This window comes from Mauremys mutica, chromosome 1 (assembly GCF_020497125.1).
Source record: "Mauremys mutica isolate MM-2020 ecotype Southern chromosome 1, ASM2049712v1, whole genome shotgun sequence".
NCBI lineage: Eukaryota > Metazoa > Chordata > Testudines > Geoemydidae > Mauremys > Mauremys mutica.
In genome coordinates this window covers 333,986,294-334,011,776 of record NC_059072.1, presented here as the reverse complement: position 1 = coordinate 334,011,776, position 25,483 = coordinate 333,986,294, and the positions used below count along the sequence as shown (strand labels likewise).

The 25,483-nt window shown below is 43.0% G+C and overlaps 1 protein-coding gene across 1 annotated transcript in view; it reads left to right on the top strand.

The window, feature by feature from the left end:
* CNTN5 (contactin 5) overlaps positions 1 to 25,483 on the top strand; it is a 1,047,172-nt gene that overhangs the window by 243,302 nt on the left and 778,387 nt on the right. The gene's annotated exons all lie outside the window — the stretch shown is intronic.

Below are 25,483 nucleotides of genomic sequence, written 5' to 3'. Positions count from 1 at the left end.
AGAAGACTTTGTGTGAAGGGGGGGGAGGGGTTTGGTAATTGCATAGGACGGTCACCATTACCTGGGTACAGACACGGGGGCAGGATCTACAGCAGGTCACACACACAGTGCAGTCACTAGGCACCCTGGTCAGTCTGGGAGGTGTTTTTCATGTTCTGTGCATAGGCGGCAGGTGCCCTGCTCCAGCTATATTTGGAGCTGGGTCTCTCCCCCGGCCCTGCCTGGATTGGGCCCTGGCCCCCACGGGTCTCCCCCCGCCACGCCACGCTGCGTACCTGCCTGACAGTAGAGCGGCTCCCCGCAGAAATGCTGTCTGGTGCCCCAGGGTCCTAGCGCCTGCCATACACAAATGGCAAGGCAGGCTGCCCTTACCCTGCCCTTCCACCATAGCCCTGAGCCTCTCCAATGCCCCAAACCCTCAGCCCCAGCCAGAGCCCTCATCCCCCTACACCTCCTCCCCCTTCCCACACACCTCTCACCCCTTCCTACACCCCCAGCCCAGAGCCTGCACCCCTCACCCCTTCCTTCACACCCACCTGTAAACGTCCTCCCCCCAGTCCTCCCCCGCCACAAGGCCACATAGCCCCCGCACACAGAGTCCCGAAAAGGAGGGATGGCAGGCTTCATTGAAACAACCAGTCCAGCAGTGCAGACCGCTCTAGGAGCAGGAGCCTGTCATTCCTCGAGTGTAGAAGCGGTCTGTACATCACTGCACACCCTACCCACCACAGTCTGCGTCCCTGTTTCAACCCTTTAACACAAATTCATTAGTAAAGAAAACATTGTTAATTAACAATATTCCATTAACTTTATTTTTAAACGTGTGTTGGAAGGGGGGAAACGTGGTGAACGGGCTATGTAACCGCAAAAGAAAGTCAACAGTAACTGAAAGAGGGGCAGGTTCAGCTTCTCTGTAAAGAACCTGAACAGTCACAGGTTACCCTGCAACCTGAGGAATCTATCTTTCAAAGCCTCCCGGATGCACAGCGCTTCCCGCTGGGCTCTTCTAATTGCACGGGTGTCTGGCTGAGCTTAATCAGCAGCCAGGCGATTTGCCTCAACCTCCCATCCTGCCATAAAGGTCTCCCCCTTGCTCTCACAGAGATTGTGGAGCACACAGCAAGCAGCAATAACAATGGGGATATTGGTTTCGCTGAGATCCGAGCAAGTCAGTAAGCTTCGCCATCTCCCCTTGAGACGTCTGAAAGCACACTCCACCACCATTCTGCACTTGCTCAGCCGGTAGTTGAAGAGTTCCTTGTCGCTGTTCAAGGCGCCTGTATAGGGCTTCATGAGCCAGGGCATTAGCGGGTAGGCTGGGTCCCCGAGGATCACTATAGGCATCTCCACATCCCCAACAGTTATTTTGTGGTCCGGGAAGAAACTACCTTCCTGCAGGCGTCTAAACAGATCAGAGTTCCTGAAAACACGCGCATCATGAACCTTGCCTGGCCACCCGACGTTGATGTTGGTAAAGCGTCCCCTATGGTCCACCAGTGCTTGCAGCACCATTGAAAAGTAGCCCTTTCGGTTAATATACTGGCTGGCCTGGTGGTCCGGTCCCAGGATAGGGATGTGAGTCCCATCTATAGCCCCACTGCAGTTTGGGAATCCCATCGCGGCGAAGCCATCTATGATGACCTGGACGTTTCCCAGGGTCACTACCTTCGAGAGCAGGAGCTCAACGATTGCGTTATCTACTTGCATCACAGCAACCCCCACGGTAGATTTGCCCACGCCAAAGTGGTTCGCTACTGACCGGTAGCTGTCTGGCGTGGCAAGTTTCCAGAGGGCTATGGCCACTCGCTTCTGCACACTCAGGGCTGCTCGCATGCGGGTGTCCTTGCGCTTCAGGGCAGGGGACAGCAAGTCACACAGTTCAAGGAAAGTGCCCTTACACTTGCGGAAGTTTCGCAGCCACTGTGATTCATCCCAGACCTGCAGCACTATGCGGTCCCACCAGTCCGTGCTTGTTTCCCGGGCCCAGAATCGCCATCCCATAGCATGAGCATGACCCATTGCCACCATGATCTCCACGGCGCAGCGTACCGTGCTTTCTGAGAGGTCTGTGCCACTCTGAGACTTCATGTCCTCACCGCGCTGCCGGAGCCTCCTCGCCCGATTTCTCAGCATCTGACTGTTGAAGAGGTGTACGATAAGGTGTGAGGAGTTGACAACGGCCATAAGTGCAGCGATGATCGCAGCGGGCTCCATGATCGCAGGGGAGTGCTGTGGCGTCCGCGCTGTCACTAACAGGAAAAGTGCGCGAACTGATTTCCCGCCGGCGGGAGTGACGGTTGAATGCTGACAGTTACCCAAGACCACCCTTGACACAGTTTCCCCCCCAGCATGCATTGGGGGAAATCCCAGAATTCCAATGGGCAGCGGGGAGTGCGGAAACTGTGGGATAGCTTCCCACAGTGCATCGCTTCCAATTTCGACGCTTGCCACGTTAGTGTGGACTCACAAAGTCGAATTAGTGTCCTTAGTGTGGACACACAAATTCGACTTTGTAAGGTCGATTCTACAAATTCGACTTAAGTTGATTCGAACTACTCTTGTAGTGTAGACATACCCTTAGAGTGCTTCATTTTGAAACTGGTAATCTAACACAGCATTTATACATGTAGGTTTGTCCAGGATTGAAGCCATTACTTGGAATACTAGATCCACTATGAGAACATAAGAATGGCAATACTGACTCAGACTAATGGTCCATCTAGCCCAGTATCCTGTCTTTCAACAGTGGCCAATGCCAGATGCTTCAGAGGGAATGAACAGAACAGGTAATCATCAAGTGATCCATCCCCTGTTGCCCATTCCCAGCTTTTGGCAAACAGAGGTTAGGGACACTTCAGAGCATGGATTTGCATCCCTGCCCAACTGGCTAGTAGCCACTGATGGACCTATCCTCCATGAATTTTTTTTTTTTGAACCCGGAACAATAGGACAAGTCTCACTTGCGTAAAGAAGTAGTTTTGTACATAGGTGCTTGAAGAATTAGTCCCAGTGTTTGTAACTGATGCATTTGTAATCAGTTAGAGCTGGTTGGAAAATGGAATTTCCCTCCCATGGAAAATTCCAACATTTCAAAATTTGTTTTGATTCCAGATCATAATGAAAACTTTAAGTTTCAAAATTTCTCTAAAAAAATTGGCACAGAAACATTATTTTGTTTTGATGATGTCAAATCATTTTGATGTCAAAACACTGTAATATAGTTAAGAGAGCAAATATCATATATATAAATAGAATATTAACATAAATATTTGATATACATTTTGAGATGAAATTAATCAAAATGATAATTGAAACAAAATATTTTCTCATGTAACAATTCATTTAGACTTTTTCCCCGTCAATTGACGCATTACCCGAGAATATTATGATTTTGATTAACAGCATCTTCTGATGGGAAAACTGTTCCACAGAAAAAAATCAATTAGATTTTTGATAAATCTATATTTATCAAACTATAATCAATTAGATTTTTGATAAAATTAGATTTTTGAGAAAGATATACAGGTTTTATACTTAAAAAGTATAAAATAGAACATCAAAAACATCAGGATATGTACACCTCTACCCCGATATAACATGACCCGATAGAACATGGATTTGGATATAATCTGGTAAAGCAGTCCTCTGGGGGGGTGGGGCTGCACACTCCTGTGGATCAAAGCAAGTTCGATATTACGCGGTTTCACCTATGACGCAGTAAAATTTTTTGGCTCCTGAGAACAGCATTATATCAGGGAAGAGGTGTGTATATAAAAAAACCTAACACAGTAAAAATAAACAAGCAATATTTGGGGACCTTCATCAACTCTTAACTTAACAGCAAATGAAAGCACTGGCATCGTGCCAGCACTAAGTAAGTTGGAGACAAAAAGCTGTGGGTGAAATGAACCACTGAGCAATTAGGAGAAAAGATGTAAAGCCAGGGGGACTTGTAAGTCACTTAGAACTGTATATGAATTGTATAAAAGGGGCAAATTTCAGAACAAGAAAGCTGAAGATGATTTTTACTGAATCATTTATTTTAATAGATGTTTAGCAAGGAAGAATATAGATTTACCATTGTTATCATTGTTTTAGCCACTGGCAATAGGATGATAATATTGAAAGTTAATGTGGAACTGTGGCCCTATTATTGGGTACTCTAATTACTTGCCTCGGTGAGCAAAGCAGCCTGAGGAAAATAAAACTGGAATAGGCATCATGTCAGGAGTCTGGAATCTGGAGTGATGGAAGCTTTGGGCTAAATGATCAGAGGTGTTGTAGCTTGCAGAAAGGTCTTACATTCTAGGTGTTTTGCTTGAAGAGTTTTTCTTTTCTAACGTTGCCAGCAAATTGCTGCTTGATTTCATGTAATATTTTTCAGAAATTTGTTAGGATTTGAGCTAATCCTCACCACCACCTCACCCCCACCCGCCTTGCTTCAGACTTCAGGGGTTTAAAAAAAAAGAAAGAGAAAATTCCTTTCTGAAAATGTCATTTTCAAATGATTTAATGACTTCTTCACCTAAGAGGGAGTATTGAGCTGTGCTGCTGGGGAGTAAGGGGGAAAGTTTCACCAATTAAAAAGCTCATTGTTATCTTAGAATAGTTCATTGCATGTACAGTGATCTTATAGAGAAAATGGGCAAAGAGAGTCTGTTTAATGCTAATGATGATTTCTAAGGAAATGGAAGAAGGAAGCCCCTTTATACTTTGTATCCTTGTGCTATAAAAGACAGGCAGAGCTGTCCATTGTGTATGAATTTTAAACACAAAAATGTACTGTACTAGAATGTATCAGTATATAGCTGTGGTTTTCTTTTGACGTACTGTATGATTTAAAGTAAAATGTTAATGCACCATTGTTTTAATTTATGACTTGTTCCTAACCAAGTTACCAATCCACACATTAAAAAGAGTGGCCCTTACATGCCCCTTCTCTTTCTATACCCTACATAGACTATAGAATGGAATTTAATTAAACTCCTACTTACTTCAATAGTAGAAGCCTTGTCAGTTTAATTGATTCTTGGTCAAAGTAATATTGATTGGATAAAAGCAAATCCATTTCTCTCCCGACAATTAAAACATTTAAATAGGCTCCGTCTCTCTTTTGATGAAAGGACAGGAAACCACTGGCAGCCGGTCTTATGGTTGATGTGGATCGTTAGCAAATGAATTAGTGTCCATTCGCATTGGTATCTGTCTTGTTTCAACATCATATCTTACTACATTAAAGTGCTGTAGTGTCCAGCTGTCAAATGCCAGACACTCATGTGAAAAGCCCTTATTATGTCTCTGTGCAAAGAGCTCTCTCAAGTAAGCTTGTGCATTCAGGCCTCTGAGCCTGTGAGGTGCTGTGTGCTTACAACTCTCATAGAAGAAGTCAATGGCAGCTGACGACACTGTGCACTAGAGCCAGTCAGGAATTTTTTGACTCAATGTTTTTCCTCAGAAAATGCCAGTTTGTCAAAATCAAAACTTTTCATATTTCATTGGGAAGGTTTCTCAGGCCCCGGGTGGCATTTTGGGAGTGAGAAATCGAGTGCGTGCTTCCCCCTGAAGAGCCAATAGCCCAGAGGTTAGGGCACTCAGATGGGATGTGGGAGACCCAGGCTCCTGTTTCAGTCCCCACTCACCAAGATGTAGAATCAGTCTCTCTCTCTCTCTCTGTCTCTCTTGTTTGAGCCATTCCACGTTATAGAAATAAATATTGATTGGAAAATTGATTTTATAGCTCTGTGGATAGGGCACTCACTGGGCATGCAGGTGAGTGTGGTTCGGATCCTTTTTTGAATCAGGCACACCAGGGACTTTAACCCAGGTCTCCCACATTCCTTGTTGAGAGCCCTGCCTGTTCAACTGCTGAGGGATCTTGCTTTGTAGGGGGGAGGGATAGCTCAGTGGTTTGAGCATTGGCCTGCTAAACCCAGGGTTGTGAGTTCAATCCTTGAGGAGGCCACTTAGTGATCTGGGGCAAAAAATTGGTCCTGCTAGTGAAGGCAGGGGGCTGGACTCAATGACCTTTCAAGGTCCCTTACAGTTCTAGGAGATTGGTATATCTCCAATTATTACCTATTACCTTTGTTTTTTCATTACATTTTAGAAAGGTCTCATTTTTGTTCCTCTTCGGCAAGAAAACAAATTTTGAATCAGTGAAATTTTTCCTGAAACGGAATTATTGTTTTCTTGCTAGCTCTACTAAGCAGCAGAAAGCACTGGAAAACCACCCTGACAAAGAGTTATTGAAGTATTACCTGATAGAAATCAGAGTTCACTGACAGATTACTGATTCATAGATTTTAAGTCCAGAAGTGACCATTATGATGATCACCTGTTGCATAATACTGGCTGTACAACCTGACCAGGTAACTTCTGCTTCCAGCCCATCTCTTTTGTTTGAGCTCTAGCATATCGTTTAGAAAGCTATCCACTGTTGTGTACTCTGCTAACCTATGTGTAAGCGGGGGAATGGTCCCACTATTGTGGGGAACTTTCCAGGCTTCTGCACTGCCCGGGGAAGTGGGCTAGCGAAAGGCTCTGAGTCCTCACCCCCACTTCCTTTACCCAGAGGCCTCCCTGCCCTTGAGGACTCCCCTTCCACTCTCCTGTCTGGCAGAGTCCTCGTAACCCCGACAAGGCTGGTCCCAGGATTCCTGGGGGGCTCGACCCCCAACCCTGCTGTGGTCACCTAGGATAGGGGCTAGGGTGTCCCCACTGTGGGGTACTCTCTCTGCACTGGACACTTCCCTGACCCACTGATCATTTCATACAATTTAAAGTAAATACAAGTTGTTTAATTAACAATTAATTTAAAAAAATAATAAGGAAAAATGAGAAAGGTTAAAGGAAAACATATCACTCTGCTCTGTGGCAGGGAACATTACAAACAGTGTTTCTGGGCATCAGGACACTTCACAGTCTGTTCCTTGTAGTCCCAGGCTGCCTTCTCAGGCCCTGGCTATGCTGCAGGGATGCTACGGGTTGGACATTTGCAATGGTGGTGGCCACACACCTCCAGGCTTTGGGTGGTGGGACCCTTCTTCCCAGCATCAGCCCCCCATCGAGTTAAGATCCTCCTCCCAGTCTGGCCTGCAAGGACCCTTGGCTGGGGGTGTCTTTCTGTGCTGGGCCCTTTTCCCAGGGTCCCCCCTTGGCTGGCCCTGGTTGCTCACCACACCTGGCTTGGTGGCTGCAACTCTGGTCCCAGCACAGGATCTGCTCTCCCTGGGCTGTGTCTCTGGCTCTGTGGCTGCAGCTGTGCTCCCAGCAAAGGATCTGCTCTCTCCCTGGGCTGCCTCTGGCTCTGTGGCTGCTTCTGTGACTCTGCTCCCAACTCTGACCTGCTTCCTGGGCTGCTTTTCTGGCCCCTCTGGATCTGGCACGGCTCTGCTCCCCTGCTCAGCTTGGGCCCCTGCTTTCTCCTTAGGTCGGCCCCACTCTGTCTGACCCAGGCAATTCCAGCTCACATAGAGGACTGGACCCCCCGGCCTCCTGACTCCCTTATTAGCCTGTCCATCCTGTCATTCAGGCTGACCTGGAGCATTGGCCTCCCCCATTGTTTCTGGGGACTGTCAATCTCAGGCTCCTGATTTCCCATGGACCCTTCCTCTTTTAATACTGGGAGCTAGCCAACCAAAACACCCCCGCTGAATGTTAGTAAGGGGGCAACAGTCATGCTCATCTTATTGTTATCTTGTTCTCCCTTCCCTCCATTTCAGCCAGTTTCTTTGTCTGGTGAATCTTATCATTAACTAAGTCCTCAGTCCTACAAGCACTCGTGCAGGTGCTTAACTTTCAGCATGCAAGCAGTTCACTGACTTCAAAGGGACTCAGCTGCTTAAAGCTAAACCTGTGTGCATAATTGTTTGCTGTATTGAGGTGTGAGAATGTAATCTCTTCCAGGCCAGGGCTGCCTTTTTACTACAGTACTTGTTTGTACAACCCCTGATTGTACCTCTGTACACTCCTGTAATAACATTATAAATAATAGCACAGGTGATTAATGGAGATGAAGGGATGGCAAAGGCACTTGAAAAGTTAAAATGCAGTTCAATTCACAAAGTCTTGGAAATTGTGAGTAACTGTCTGCATCTTGTACAGGGCAGGCTCCAGGGTTTTTGCCGTCCCAAGCAGCAAAAGAAAAGCCGCGATCGCGATCAGCTCTACCGCCGCTGCCTCAGTCTTCGGCGGCAATTCGGTGGCTGGTCCTTCCCTCCGACAGGGAGTGTGAGGGACTTGCCGCCGAAGAGCAGGACGTGCCGCCCCTCTCTGTCGGCTGCCCCAAGCACCTTCTTGCTGGTCTGGTGCCTGGAGCCGGCCCTGATCTTGTAATTAAGATTTGGGAACAAACTTTCTACGAGCCTAACTCCACTGACATCAATGGAGTTAGGCTACCAGAGAATTTGGTCCACTTATTTTCAAAGGACTGGAGTGTTTTTCAGTTTCACTGTTCTAGAACATTACTTTGTTTTTTTGGCATCTGCTAATTATCTTTGTTTTGAATGGGATCCAGAAGCTGATCTTGGAGCTGGTCATACATTTGCTGTTCTTAACTTAATTTTTAGACATGACCATTATGTTGGAGACCGAAATTCATGTTCTCATTGTTCTGATTTATTTTTGGAGGGTGTACAAAAAACATCTAAAAGGATAAAACTAATCCCTAGTCATCTAGCTGATTGCTACTGCATAATGGCATAATGATAGGTTTTATGTAAGATGATAATGTTGGAAGTTATATGAGAAGACATGGGCTTTCATTTAAAGGATGGTATTTAAAATCATTCTTTTGGACAGTTAAGTTGTGAATGAGAGCACAGGATAAATCTTTTGGACATAGAATATGTACTGTGCCTCTTTTTAAAAAAAAGTACCTGCATCTCGCCATCCATTTCAGGATTTAAGGATTGCAAGAATTAAAGTCCCAGCCTTTTAAAATTGAATCTTACTGAGCCACTGTAATGAATTATTTGATCTCTTTAAGTAGTTACCTGATCCCATTTGTCTGATTGGCATTGACTTCACAATCCAATTTGGAATCTTAGAAGAAAATGCGGAAGTAAAGAACCATGATGGTATTATTCACTCTTTCTGGTTTTCAGTTTACTCCAGAAGATTATAGAAATGTAAATACAGCATTGCATCGACTTAACCAACCTTTGTTCAGAGTGTGATGTGCTGGCTTTTCTGTGTGTGCTCTTCTAGCTGGAAGCAGAAGAAGTTGGCATAATTGAAGAGGCAGTCCAGCCCAACATGGGGGAGGGGTTAGCCCCCCCTCCCCCCTTTTACAGATAGCCATCCACAGAGGCCATCTCCTGAACAGCTGTGCAGCTGAAGCAGTTCTCCTGCACTGGGGACACATGGGGCACAATTCCATCAGGGTTCCCATTGGTGCAGTGTGACTCTGCACCCTCCACACACAGGATTTTGCCGCCTTAAGGCACATTCAAGCCCTATAATCGTAATCATACTTGGAGGGCCTTTGACAATGTTGTCAGTAACGTTTGATTTTAAACCATATAGTAGCCACTTTCTTTTTTTCTTTCCAAAGTACTGCTCTCCTGAGAGTTAATTTCTTATGCAGTGTGAAGGGAATGGTATGCGTCTCTCTCTGGTTCCTTTCTCCTGGAAGCATCTGTCTACCTATCTGTATGTGGCTGCTGCTAATACCACTTTCTGGGGACGTAACACACACACACAGGGATGGCTCCAGCTTTTTTGCTGCCCCAAGACAAACCCGATTGAAGCACCTGCTGCCGAAGACTGAAGTGGAGCGATTGAGCTGCCGCCGAAGTGCCGCCGAAGAGGACGAGAGAGACTGAAGGGTCCACTGCTGAATTGCCACTGCGGACCCGGACATGCCAGCTCGCTAACGGATGGACTGCTGCCCCTTTCTATTGGCCGCCCCAGGCACCTGCTTCCTTCTCTGGTGCCTGGGGCCGGCCCTGCACACACAGCAAAGTCTGGTGATATGAGAGAAGGCAGCAGGCTGTGTTTCCTCAGCTTTTGTTAGTGTCAAATTAAGACAAGATAAAAGGTTACAACATGTTCTTTCTTTGCTTACCTTTTTAAAGTGATATTAACCTTCTTATGGTGAAAGGCAACCCCCCCCGAAAAAAGAACACCCCTTAGCTGTATAATTAGAGTCTGACCTGCCCTTTTAAAATTAGACCTGCTGACACCTCATGGAAAAGGTCTAAAAACATTCTGTTTAATCAGTTTGGGTACAGAGAACATATTTGATTATAGGCTCCTCTTTCTGAAAACTGTAACTTCATTTTAAAATTTCACCTGTTCCTGCTCTTTATGCCTTAGCTTCTTTTTGTGATGGTATCAGTTCATGGACAGTCATGTGTGATGAACCCTTCTGGGCCAAAATCTTCTCTCAGTTATATTGGTGAAAGCCCATTGATGCAAAATTTGGCCCTATAACTTATTTGGTGCTAAATCTTTTACAAGATTATACCCAGTGATTTCTCCATGGCTACTCATAGGTAGTAAAACAAACAGGGTTTTGACCCTTCGTGATGTAAAAGTAGAAGCAGGAATAGATAAATTGTTAAAACGAATGCCAATACCAGCCAAACTGTCTTTAAATTAGAATGGGTCAGACCTCAAAACTGAGATTTGGCTCCTGTCCTCTGGGGTGATAGGACATAATTCTTTGTTGCATCCTATTTCTGAACTGTGTACTTAGACGTAGGTGCATATTCTGAATCTCTCTTATGTAAAACATGGAAGCTTGGATCCAGTGGTCCAAACCTATATGCAATTTACAAAGAATATTTTTCAAAAATTTCTGTGTATTGTTAGCATGTTCTTACTGCTCTACTTCTGAATGCATTTTCTATTTCCCCTCTCAAGACATGTACCTTAACCAACTGTCTTTCTCTCTCTCTCCTGACTGCCCCTTGGGTATGTTTCTGCTGTATCTCTAATCTCCTGTTTCATTCCTGAATCCAATGACACATGATTATGGTGGCCGCAGGTGACACTACTGCAGGCCTTCCTACCATGAAGTTCCTTAATTCCTGCCATCACCTAGCATCTGCTCAGTAGCGCACTGCTACTGAATTTCATAATCTCTAACTGTATTTTTCCCCAAGGGGATATTCTCCAAGGAAAATTCTTTGTCTGCTCTGTTCAAATCAGAAATGTGAATGTTTTCTGTAGCTAAGATTTGATCTGATGTGCACAGCCAAATTCAACTATTGTGCTGTAGAGCAGACTGCAGCATATGTATTACTCTAGTCCTTGACTACTTTAATCCACTGAGGTTGCTTATATTAGTTTTGTACTTATAATGTTGCTATCAAAATTGCACAGCATAGTGTGTGTTGAAAATGGTGGTGTAGTCAGAAAAACTGCTATGTAAAAATGACACCTTTTAACCCAAATTACCTGAATCCTCTTTGTCTGCACGCATTATAGGTGAAAAGATTCAATCTAGAGGAGAGAAATGAGCTGGACTCTTCTGTCATGCACCTTAACAGTTATGGCTGAGATTTTTGATGAATAGGTGTAGATCCAATGACTTGCTTAGAGTTACACCAGTTTACACTAGCTGGGCATCTGGCACTATATTCTGATTGCAGAACACATATTGGTGGTGGTGATGTTTCCATGCAGTAAAACTAAAGGTGTACTTTGCCTAAATCAACTTACATTGTAGAATTAGAAAAATGACAAGAAGGAAAAAAAGTAAAGTCTCCATCAGTGAGAGTGCCGCCTCTGTCATTGCAACAAGTCTGAGAATAAAATGGCTGCCTGGGCATCTGGCACTATATTCTGATTGCAGAACACATATTGGTGGTGGTGATGTTTCCATGCAGTAAAACTAAAGGTGTACTTTGCCTAAATCAACTTACATTGTAGAATTAGAAAAATGACAAGAAGGAAAAAAAGTAAAGTCTCCATCAGTGAGAGTGCCGCCTCTGTCATTGCAACAAGTCTGAGAATAAAATGGCTGCTGAACTTTGCTAAGAGGAGAATTCTTAGAAATATAAAGGTGCAATCCTCAGAAAACAGAGGGTGTCACATTTCCATTGCTATATTTATCATAAAGGCAACAGCGAAGGAGGCAGAAAGCACAGCTTGACTTTGGGAGCCCAGCTCAGTTAACTATAACCATCAGCACACTATGAAAACCAAAGCGGACTAGAAGAGTTGTTGTCTGCAGAGCAAATTAACAAACTGTAAATGAAGCCTGTTTGATATAGAAGATCAACATATGGCTGAATTCTATTTTTGAATGGATGGAGATTGGAAATGCTTGGCAGCACAGAGGATTGGACCATATACCTTGAATGGAACCCCCACTATTTTTATTTTGTTCAGAGTTAGTTTTCTGAGTATGCTGTTTTTTAGGGTTGTGCAAATACATTCTCTTCTAAACCCCGAGTTTAATGGGTTTTATATAGCTCAGCAATAAATGTTTGCTCCAGGCTCAAATCTGGCATAAAAGACTAAAGCCTAGGAGAAACTTTTTTATTTTGAAAAAATTGAAAATAAGTGCAGTTTATCAGCAATTGTTCTTTTACAATAACAATGCAAACAGATTAAGTCTAGATGGTTTTGTCCTTTAAAAATGCAGCTGTACTCATGAAGTTGATTTTGTAGAACAATTGCATTGTCAAATTCTGTAATCATTATTTCTCACTGATTTCCATATCAAATTTGCTCATTTTGCTACTAAAAACTACCAGCTCCTTAAACTCAGCCTTCACTTTGACAGTCAAGAAACATTCTTTACAGATCCTGCATCACCATCAGCAATAGAGAATCTGCATGTCAAATTATACCTGTGCCAGTTCATTTAAGGCTACTGAGATTCAATGATACAATAATCTTAGGACAGTGGGGTTGTAGAGATGTAACGGAGATCCTAATCTGGTCTACAGAATTTTTGTTACTGAAGAAGTTCATGATGCTAAAGAACCCAACTTAATTCCACAAACTCACCCTGGATCTGATGGTCAGTTATTAAAACGTGTTTTGAAGACATAGGACACTGGCTGTGTGATCCAGCTGCTATGGAGACTTTACTCTTTCTGGCTTGTCTTATTTTGTTGTATGCTCAAAGCCAATACATGAAGATTGGGTTGCTGAATAAAAGGGACATTGTAGTTGTCTAGTCTCACGTCCTGCATAACATAGGATTTAGGAATTTGCTGAATTAATTCCTGCTTCAAGTCTAATAGCTGTGGCTGAATTTTTCAAATAATATCCAATCTTGATTTAAAAATTTCCTGTGGAGAATCCATCATAACATTGGTAAACTGTTCCAATGGCTAATTACCCTCACTTTAAAAAAAATGTGCCTAATTTCTAGTCTCAATTTTTCTAGAATCAATTTCCAGCTGTTGGATCTTATACTTTGGTCTGCTGGATTACAGAGACCTCTATTATCAATTTTCTGTTACCCATATTTATTTGTGCCCAGCTTACCAAATGATCTGTGTCAGTGACCTGTCCTTCTCATTATTTATCATTTCCTAATCTTTGTGTCATCTGAAAACTATCAGTAATGATGTTTGTGTTTTCTTCATTATCAATAAAAATATTAAATAGTGTAGGGTCAAGAACCAGTTCTTCCAGTACACCACTAGAAACACACCCCCTTAATTATCAGAGACCTCTAAGAGACCTCAAGAGGTCACCTAGTCCAGTCCCCTGCACTCATGGCAGGACTAAGTATTATCTAGACCATCTCTGACAGGTGTTTCTCTAATCTGTTCCACAGCCTCCTTAGGCAATTTATTCCAGTGATGATTTCCTGTTTACAGTTACATTTTGGGACCTGCCAGTTAGTTGGTTTTTAATACATTTAATATGTGCCATGTTGATTTTGTATCATTCTAGTTTCTTAATTAAAATGTCATATGGTATCAAAACAACATGCCTTACAAAAGTCTAAGTATATTACATTAACGCCATTACCTTGATCAATCAGACATGTTATCTCATCGTAAAAATATATCTGGTTAGTCTGACAAGTTCTATAGTCTATAAATCTATTTTGAATGACATTCATTATATTACCCTCCTTTAATTCTTTATTAATCTACTCCCATACCAGCCCTTCCATTGTTGTGTCTGGTATAAATAATATACAGACAGCCCTATACATTCCTGTCATCCCATTTACCCTTTTAAAATATTGACACAACATTAGCTTTCTTCGAATCTTCTGGAACTTCACCAGTCTTCCAATATTCATTGGAAAGCAACGTTAATGGTACAGAGAGCTCCTTGGCCAGCTCTTTTATAACTCTTGGATGGAAGCTGTCCAGACCTTGTGGTTCAAAATGTCTAACTTTAATAGTTGCTGTTTAGCATCCTCTTTAGTTGGAATAGAAAGTATTTTGTAATCACTGTATGATGTAACATCATCTGGCTTTTGCTCAAATACATGACAAATATTTATTGCATACTTCTGTGTTTTCTGCATTATTAGTGACAATTCTACTAGATCCATCTAATAATGGAACAATAACTTTGTTAGGATGTTTTATTCCTAATACACCTAAAATCTCCTTATTGCCCTAACTCTGGTAGCCATAGATTTTGCTGTCTGTCCTTTTGCTTCCCTTATCAATTTCTATTATTACTAGCTTCTAATATGTTTTAATTGACATCAACTTTCCCTTCTTTCTTCCTTTATTTTTAATATAGCTGCTTTCACTTTTCATCTAAGATGGGGGGGAAGGGAGGGGTTGTTTGCTTATTTTAATTGCTGTAAATTCTTTCTCAGTTGGGGCCTTTAAACTGTTCCCAAGTATCATTCACACTTTTCTGTTTAAATGCTTTTTCCCATCTGATTTGGCTTATATTTGCTTTCAGCTTTATGATATTGGCCCTTTTAAAGAACCAAGCATATATATTGTTAGTTTGGATATTACTCTGTTTGCACAGAGTTGTAAGGTGGAAGAGTATGTATGGCATGAGTGGATTTGGGCACAAAAGAGTTATTTTTTCCTGTCGGAAGGAAAAGCATCCTGCCTGTGAATCATGTTAACTCAGCTTAAGTTTTCATACCAACATATTGAAAAGACTATAACACAACATGGAACTGAACTAGGGTCATAAGAAATTCATATTTAATTATCTCATGGAGCAACACGTAAAAATAGCATGCAAAACAGAGCAACCCCCACCACTGTTAAAAAGCTTACTGGGTAAATATTAAAGCTGTAACAAAGATTTTTTAATATTGAAAATTACTTCTATTTGAATGAACTGAAGCAGTTTTACTAAAAATACAAAGTTCTCCAATTACATTAGTATGGAAAAACTGAACTTTGTGACAAACTTTAATTTCCCCCTTCCATAAAAGGAGGATAATGATACATTACAAGAGGCTTGATTTCTGCAATCCATTCTTAGAGTGAGCTCTCTTTGGAGTTTTGTCATTGATGAAAGCATGACTAGGATTTGACTCTAATTAAGTTCCATGCTGTGAAGTGTGTTTGTGTGGTTCTTCCAAAAGCCCTCATCAAAATAACATATTGTTTTATAGAAATTCTAAACTCAAGGCATTTTCCCCTGAATTAACAGGTGGTTTTTATAACTGATTTTTTACTAAAATAAACATTACATTTTTTTTAAATAAAGTTTAGAGTTCATTTCTAACTGCAGGAGTTTAACTGATTGCACGGACATGAAACACAAAATGGTTCTATAGATTTTATTTAATTGCCTAATGACCTTATTCAACTACCAGTGAAGAGTTTCTGTTATGGGGGGGATTATGGATTAGTTTTTACAAGTATTCTTTTTAATCTGTTTCTGAAGAGGACACAATGCAGTGACCATCTGTGTTGTTATTTCATCTGGACAGCATGAATATATAAGGCAAACAAAGGGTAATCTAAATTTATTGGAAATCATGTTTATTTCCGGACAAGACACCACCAGCCAATTCCCATGCTATTCATTTTATAGTCTCACTGTGAAGGGATTTGTTACGAGAAATACCAGCTCACAAGTCTTGTTGTTGAATTGAATGACAGAAATGTATCATTCTCACTCTCGTTAATATTTGACCCATTCTCCGTCTGAATAACACCAACCACATCTCTTCTTCACTGGCAGGAATACCGCATGACACCAAATTAAATCTGGAAGTCCAGTTTGGATGAAATAAGAACAAAGTTTTATCCTTAGCCTAAAATGTGACATGACCATTTCTGGAAGTTAAAAGATATTTGGTGGTGGGTCTTTTTGGAAAATTAGAATCTGATTCTCTAATGTACACCAGCAAAACCGGATTGACTTCAGCTGCGATACTCATTTATAACAGCATGAGAGGAGAATCAAGCCCTGACACCTCCATTTTGCTTGCTTCTGTTGGCTATTCTATTATAGTAGCAAGCTAGAGGACCCAACCAAGATGTAGGCCCTTTTGTGATAGCTACTGCCCAAATACATAGTAATGTATATAAGGGAAGTTGTATTTTAGAATTTCTAATCATGGAGCTATAGGGAAACAAAATGTACCACTGGTAGGAATAAATGCAAGTCTCTAGAGTACAAGACTGGTGCCTCAACCGCAGGGTCACCTTTCCTCTCAGCTTTATATCTCTGCATGAGACCAAAAGACAACATATGGAAATACATGAGCCCAGAAGCTTAAATGTAACAAAGACTGTTCTCTTGAGAATTGAAGCCTATGTTTGCTGAATCAAGAAGTTTGAATAGGCAGCCAAACTTCTGGGGTGTATCCCTGAACCGAATCCAAACTGCAAACCTTCTGAGATTTGTCTATTGCTTGATTTTTAATGTCATTGATTAAATGTGTCATCTTGATCTTTTAGTTCTCCATATATTGTGGCTGATAGTAACAGATAAAATTCAATAGGAAAAAGATATTAAGTCTGTAGAGCATCAAACAGCTTGTTTTCTGCGCACAAAGTTGTGCAATACAGCATGTCACTTAAACAGAATGTTGAAAACTGTTGTATGGTGTCCTTGGTTTTCTTCTATACCTCAATAGCAGGAGACTGCTTTATTTTACCAGAACAATTTTTTTTTTGGACAATGAAAACTATTGGTTCATTCTTCTGTCTGTTGTTTGTGTCTCTATCTCGTTGCATGCAAAAATGAAGTGAGATCAGAAAGAGAAGAGAAAATCTGACCTTTTGCTGCTAGTGTGTCACTTTTCTAACACATAAAAATAAATTGTTCCAAACCTCCTCCATTAATTCACTGTCTAAAATGCCATTCTTGAGTTTTGTTTCCACAATGTTAGAGAGTTTAAACGAGATCATCCACGACCTGTTTATATCAATAAATACCATGCAAATGTTGACCTGTTAATTAGAAATGAGGACAGATGTTTTTAAAATGGCATCTTCCAAACGAAAAATGACTATTTATATTCTATAATTCCTAAAGTTATAAATATGCCCTTTATAGTGTGCAGCATGTGCACTGGGCACCCACACTTGCCAGTTTTTCTGAGGCTATTTGTTCTTTAACCCCCTCCCCCCCCCCAAAAAAAAACTTTATCTGTTTGTGTCTTTAGATGGAAAGACCTTCAGGCAGAGACAATCTTTTATTCTGCGTTTTTACAGCACAGAGCATAATGGTGGCCTTTGACAGGGTCAGAAACACACTGATAACCTGTGCCTCCTTATGGCTCACCTGAAGAATTAGCTAACCATTGGTCATTCACTGTGCTGCAGTTGCTTAGCCCATTGCCTCAGTCACATGCTCGGTGGCCCCTCTCTCCCTTGTCAGGAACTGCAGTGCCTCTCCTTCATGGCTTAGCCCTCCGGCCAAGTAACCATCATCCTCCCCAGCCAGGGTATTATCAGAGACTCTTTCCTCAGAGTCTCAGGCAGTCTCCATCTCCACCCTGCTGACTGCAGTAGTTGGAAGGGGAACCCAAGACCGCTCTCCACACTGGCTACCAATCCAGAGACCCTCAAGCCAGCAGTTCAGGTCAATTCTCTCAGCCCTTACTGTTCCTTCCCTGGACTGCTTCCTAAACTCCTATTTGAGGCTCCTACTCTCCCCCTTGTATCAGGAAACTGACTGCAGGCTTCCTTCCTGCATCCCTCTTCCATCCTCAGCTCCGAAGCTTTATGGAAGCCTCTCCTGTTCCTGTCTATGTGAGCTGTGAGCTTCATTCTCAGTCTGATTGCCTCTTAGCTCCCCAGCAGGTGCAGCCTAAGGCTAATTGGTCTCTCTTTCCTCTTTAACCCCATCTCTGCTGGTGTGAGGTGAATACCCATCACAGGCCCCAATACCCAGTAAAGTCTGCCCCGCCCTTCCTGCCTATCATTCTATTGAACCAAGGGGCATCCACCTCCCAAAAGTCCCCCACCATAGCCAACATCTCCACAGGCCTTCAGGAGGAGGAGGGGCAGTTCCAAGGTTCCCAACTCCCCTAGAGGCATATAGACCTCCAGCACCAGGGCTCAAGGCGTCATGGAGCTTAGAAATCCCAGCTCCCCTGGAGCCCCAGTCAGAGCCAGTACAGCAGCAGTGGATTATGCAAGAGCAGATAGACTTCCTTGCTCTGCTCTGATGCTCTCCCAACTTCGTTTGTCTTTTGCTTTCTACACAGCAAAAACGGTTTGAAGATGACATATGGGTACAGTGAGATTCCAGATAACTTAGGTTACTAAATATACACCAACACAGCTGGCCTAGCTACATACATACTGCTGCTTTGCATGGTTTCAGGCAGCAGCTACACCCCTGAGAACAGTGAGCACCACTAGAGAGCTCACAATCTACTCACTCTCCTTCCCCACTGGAGCTGAGGATGACACTGGGTGCCCACCCATGCAAACTATTGCCAGCTCTCATTATTTTTTGACAGAGAGAAATTTATCAGGGGCTTGAACCAGTCTGGCAATGACATGAGAGGCTCCATCCCTTGGCAAATTGAGCCCTGCCTTGGAGACCCCCCTCAGTGATTGGCTGCCTCACCCACTTGCCCATCTTCTGAGAAACCAATCAGAGCTCTCTCCTTCTCCCTTCAGCAACTCAAAGCCATTGTCACATGAGTGGAGCGGGGAGGAGGGAGCAAAAACCCCTCAGTAGCTCAGAGTGACTCTACTCCCTCCACCACCCTCCTCACAGCTCCCAGCCTGGGAAGGGGCAATGGGGGGGAGAAGAGCCCCTGACGCTGCTGTCTGCAGGCTGAAAGGGGGAGAGGGGACCCCATTGCAGCCCCCCCAGGCCTGGGAGAAGTGGGTGAAGAATGCCAGGAGAAGCAGAGGAAAGGCTGGGAGGGGGACTGAACTGATGGGTGGGGGGGTTGGGGACAGGATTGCTTTGGAGGCTGGGGCAGAATTAATTGCTGGGCAGGGGACAGGCAGTTGTGGTGGTGAAAGTTCCTGCAGCAAGGCCAAGATTTTCTGCTGTTACCTCAGTCATTTGCTCTGCGCCCCTTCTCTCACTGGTCAGGAGCTGCTGCGCCTGTCCTCTGTGGCTTAGCCTTCCAGCCAAACCACCATCATCACACAATGAATTTGGGAGAATGGGCAACACTAATTCTCTCTCTCTGACTCACACACACGATGGGCAGGAGGAGTTCAAAAATCAAAAGACAAACCAACCACCCCCCACTCTATCTATCTATCTATCTATCTATCTATCTATCTATCTATCTAATCTAAAATCACATGAGTTTTGAGCCAATCTCATGATTTTGGGGGGATCCAACTCATTATTTTTGATATCTTGAGGTTGGCACTGTTGTATAGAGACTCTGTACAGACCTCTGCCCATGAGGCCATCATTAGAGAGACCTCATGAAAAAAAAAAGAAAGAGGTTGAGGTAAAAAACAAGAAGAAGCAGAGGTTTAAAAACACACACCAAAAATCAGAACGCATCAGACCATGTCTCCCTCTTCTGAAGCCCACTAGAGTAAGTTTTTTGCCATTTTACCAGGTGTAAGCAGACACAAAGGATGCAGGAAACCAGTCATAGCTATATTTTAATCTTGCAATAGTAACAACATTATCAGAAGTCATTTTGTGTATTTCACTTTTATTCTCTTCAGGTTCAATGTAATAAAACCCACACTCATTTTTTTTGTTTTCTTTCTCCCCCAATTTATAGTACCGGTAATTTCTGAATATTTCCTTGGCAAACATGACCCTATGTTCTTGTTATATGCAGCTGTCCTTCAATAGAGCATGTTCACCTGCTAAGGTGATAATTCCCTTATAACTACCTCAGAGGGATGACATAGATTCAGTGGTTTGTGGGGTTTTTTGTTTGTTTGTTTTGTTTTTTAAGATGGAGAAATATCAAAAGAGAATCATGTTCTTATTGGATATGGCATTCTTCTGTATGTGAGTAAAGACAGTCTCCAGCTTTGCTGTATTCCACCTCTTGCTAACTGCAATCTTGATGATGCATTTAGAATATGTAATTTCAGACCAAATGTATTTTGTAGCGACTTTTTCACAGAATAATGAAATACACCTCCAGACATTCTTTACTTTAATGAACGGGCCAAAATATTTCACTGTATCAAAACAGAGAGTGCTCATTATGCAGCATTTTATGCTTTGATCAGTCAAAGGTAGGACATGTTTCCTTACCTTAAAAATAAAATGAAATCAAAATAAGTTCTTTTTTGCCCTTAATTACTTCGGGTATGAGGTTAATGGAATATCACCAAGTCTTGCTGATTGGGTTCAGCAGATCGAGATTACTTTTTGTTTGTTTGTTTTAAAGCCTGCCTGATGGGTGGACCAATTTAGAAGCCCTTTAAATCATACACAGACTTTTCAATTAGTTGGGAAGAATAAAAAACATAATCTGCTCAGGAATGTTACAGGCTACGTGAGGAGGCAACTCATTCCCTCACAACTGAGATTTGAAAATAAATTGGCCTCCTGCAGTCAGACATGCTTACAATTTGCAGAGGCAGCAGAATATTGATACCACATTTCTTGTGGTGGGAAAAAGTGGCATGGATATTATTTGCATAGATCGTCCACTTTAGTTCTGCATATGGAGAGGCGCCTCAGTGTTTATGTCTTCACATATGGAGAGGGGAAAGAAGAGGCCTGATATCTCCATGGTAATCTCTCCCTCCCCCTCAGGAACCCATGATACATAGGCAAAAAAAATACATCCTAGACCTTTATAACTTTTTCTGCAGATCCCCTGGATCTTCCCTTCCTTTATCCTCTGATCCCAAGTCCTGGCTGATTCCACAGAGCCTCTGTGGCCAAGAAGGGTTCCTGGTAGTTCAGCTCCCTTATAGCCACATTGCCAGAAAGCCAGGAACCAAGCCCAACAAGGCTCAGAATTCAAGGGGAGGTGCAGGACCTGAGTGTGGTTTGCCCAGATTTGTGGGCAGTTCCCATAGTTTTTTCTGCAGTGGGTCAATATTCATATCCCAATATGAAGAGATCGCACAGAGAGGATTTACCATGGGAGAAGATTATCTTTGCATTGTTTGGTAGACATTTCAAGAATTGTCTCTGCGTTGCTAATGTCATTATTGTATAGTATATATCTTTCCTCAGTATGTTGTATGGATGAGTATAGTATGTACCTTTCTCCTCAAATGATCTGTGTTCTAACAAGTGTCCTACAAGCTGAGGGGAACCTGGGATTGGCGTCCTCTGTAGGTGAGAGTTGATCAGTATTTCAGAGCAGACATCATTACCAGTAGCTGAGAGTCAGCTAGAAGGCTGAGTGTTCTGGATATCACTGTTATAGTTTATCTATTTATCTTTATTGATATATGTACTTGAGGACAGGAGCAATGATCTGCAGAATATCCCATGGGGAGAGCTGTTCCTTCAGTCAAATAAACTATATATACACATTTTGTTACTGAGTTAGCATTACCCTCAGAACCCAGAGACATGACATAAATCTTTGCAAGAAGCCCTTTCTTGTAATTGCTTTATTTCCCTTTTCTGTTTTTAATCTTGGTATTATCCATAGTTGTTAATGATTCTTTTGCACTTGCTAGCCTATATTTGTTTTGCTGACACATGCAAATGAATGTTCAGTGAATGTACTAGAGAAATTATTGAAAATATGTATTAAATTCCTACTTGATTTCATCAACACTTTAAGGATCATGTTGTCTTTCACCTTTATACCTTCTTCCAGTCATTTCCCAGGCCTTGATTCTGTCTTTTGCATCCACACCTACACATATATTCTCCCTTGGGGAGGGAGGAGGGAGGGCAGGAAGAGAATAAATAACATTTGACTGATGTACTGTCACAATGATTAGCATACTACTGGAATGTGCTCAGATACTAAAGTGGTGAGCGTTTGTGGCAGGTAGGGCTGCTCTGTAACACCTTCTTAACTGCCCAGCTGGCTCCGCATTGGTCAGTGTTTCCTCTTGTCCTTTCTAGGTCTCTGGAGGACTAAGTCTTGTTGGTAGCCCATTCTGACTGGGTTTTCCTTGGGCAGGGGGTGTCAGAGTGCCAGTGCCTCCAGCAGTGTGCAGAGAAGGCCTGATAGAGTGGTATAACAGAGTGGTATAACAACCTACACAGACTGAAATAAAAACTGAGCCAAAGAGACAATGTCATCGACGTATTCAGGATCATGAAGTAGAATGGTGTTCAGCTCAATGCCACTGACAGCTACCTCAAGCAGATCCATCAACCAGTCAATGGCAGTATTGTACATTGATGGTAACATAATCCAGCATTGCTGACTCCCATAGAAATAGGAAAACATACCGTGTATCTGCCACTGACTCGAACGCAGGTTTGTGTTCTATTATACAGCTCTTCCATCAATGACACGTCTGCTGACAAAAGTTCACCTTTGACTTCAATGATAAGTAATTAATGGACTGAAATTATTTCAGCCAAAAGCTCTTATCAGAGTTAGGCTCTCAGATGGCTTTCCATTCTGAATTTCTTAAGTCCATGGAAGCATAGAGACTGAAATACCACTTCTGCTGTCTGATAAAGAGCAGCAGTGTTACAAGTCATCAGTGCTGTCCACTGCCAGTTCAGTGCTGGGGCCTCAACACTGCTAAAGTCACCTGTGGATCAGTGAAAAGACATTCACTGAAGTTGGAGCTAAGAACAAAGGGAGCCTACAATTTGAGACATGTTTGTTGAGAGCAAAAGCAAAGGCAAAATGGGTTCAACTTTGAAATGTCGTCAAGTGATTGTGTAAGCAAGATAAGCAATCCTGATGATTGTCTGTCTCAGGCAGACAGTTTAGAACAGGGCACCGGCAGGCAGGACCTCCACAGCCTGTAAGCAACTTGTTGGTGTTTGTGGAGGAAACTTGTCCAGTAAAGAATCAGGATGGCACCATCAGCCAGTGTCTGCAAGATCAGTTGCATCAAGGGGAATGTCATTTAAAGATGTTCCTTAATTCTCTGCTGCCTGCAGCCCCTCTTCTGTTTGCAGTGGAGAAGGAAGTTCTGCTAGAGCTATCTTCCTTCATCTAAGAAGAAATCCATATTGCAGTCCATAAGGTGAAATCTGGGAAGGCACCAAGGATTTGTAACATCATTCCTAAGTTGCTGAAGAGAGGTGAGGGTATTGTTGTGTCATGGCCACTTAAGCTCTTCTTAACCGTCTGACACACTAATATCATCCCTGGCAACTGGAAGAACAGTGTTACTCTGCCTCTGTTCAAAGAGGGCAGTATGGCCAAATGTAGCAACAATAGAGGTAATATGCTATTATTGGTTCCAGGAAAATTCTTTGCTTCTGTGTTAATTTCTCAAATCAATGCTGCACTTCATGGCAAGGGCCAGGATACTTAGTGCAGTTTTAGTCCTGGTTCTTCCACTGTTGACCTGATTTTTACCTTAAGGCAGTGTTTTGAGAAGATGGCTGAACTTTATAAGCCAGGTGCTGCAATTTTTATAGGCTTTTGTCAGGCCTTTGATTCAGTACATCGAGCAAGTTTGATCTGATGAGGCAGCTCAGCATCCCTGGAAAGATAGTGTAATTGATAAAAGAGTAAAGAGTCTTGTTGACATCTAATGAGAGGTAAGAGTTGGTAAATTTTATTTTGGTAAATTTTATTTTGTTCTGTAACAGTGTGGTGCCCATCTCTCACGAGCAGCCCCTTCTGGTCAAATATATCTGCAGTCTTTAAACAGTCACAGTCGTTGTTTTGAGCCACACCCCCAGGACTTCCTACCTGGAGGCAATGCTTTTGCCCTCTTTGGGCCCTTCTGGCTCCAATTCTCCAGCTGTGCCACCGAGTAGTTCAGATCTCCTTTTGGAGATTTATTGCTGTCCAGTTGTAGGCCACTTTGCCCAGAGGCCTATAGGTGGGGACCTACTATTCCAGGTCCCAGCCCACAGACCCTAAGAATAACAGCCACATGCTGCCGTGTCCCTTTAACTAAACTGCTTTCAGTTCCCTGCCCCGCTTCCCCATGGCCTCAGCCGTGTACCTCAGGGCTTTTTTATGTTAAGGCCTAGCAGTCAGCCCGGAGCGCGTCCTCACTCCCCTGGTCCCTGCCAGCACTGAGCTGTCCATGGTGCTGCAGTTCCCTTTTGTCAGCAAGGGCGCCATCAGCACTACTCTGGCTCTAGCAAGGAACGGATGCTGGTCTTCACTGTGAATCCTTTTATATTAGTCTGCAAACTTGTGATTGGCTAGTCCTTTGCAGACTCCACCTGATTGGTTGTTTTCCTGCGCAGTCTCTCTAGGCTGCTTGGAGGACTTACCTCGACCTCTCCTTTCCTGGGATGGGTGTGGCAGGACCCTGAGGCCTCCATCAGGGGGATTCCCAGGGCTAGCCCACCCCATCACATGTTCTCTATAGGTTAGTATACTGCCCCATCACTGAAGTATCTGAGTGCCTTCCTACAGTGCAATAGTCAATGTGACTAATATCTGTCATACTTGGTTTATTCTCTCTCTCACTGTGTCCCGAGGATGGGAATTGTGTGCAGCATGTTTTTGTTTTGGCAGGATTTTGGCTTGTTTGTTTTTTTCTTAAAGTACACGTTTGTGTGTGTGTGTGAGAGAGAGAGAGAGTACGCATGTTTGAAGAAGTGAGCTTTGCATTTGGAGCAGGAAGTGGGAAGATTTGTGATGGTCCTAAGCTCCTAGATGAGTTTATTCAACAGTTTCAGACCAGCCCTAGACAAGCTTTACCTTTATGGAAGAAATTTCCCTTATGCCAGAGAAGTTGAACTGTTGAGGATAGTGTTCATACTGAGGCTTCAGACAATCTCTTAGAGCTTAGGGCATGGAGTGTCTTGAAGATAAGGACCTTGAACTTCACTTAGTGATCTGTGCGAAGGCAGTATAGAGAGTGAAGGAAAGGTCAGATGTGCTCATAGCAGCCTGTGTTGTCGAGGAGATTCACTGAAGTATTCTATGTTAGCTGGAGTTTCCTGACAGCTGATGGCTTTATGTCCAGGTATATTGCATTGCTGTAGTCCAAATGAGTATAACTGAAGCCAACTGTGCCAGGTTCAGATGCAGTGTCTTAGCGAACTGGAGATGGTAGAAAGTGTTATTCACTGAAGCTAATATATATGAGCT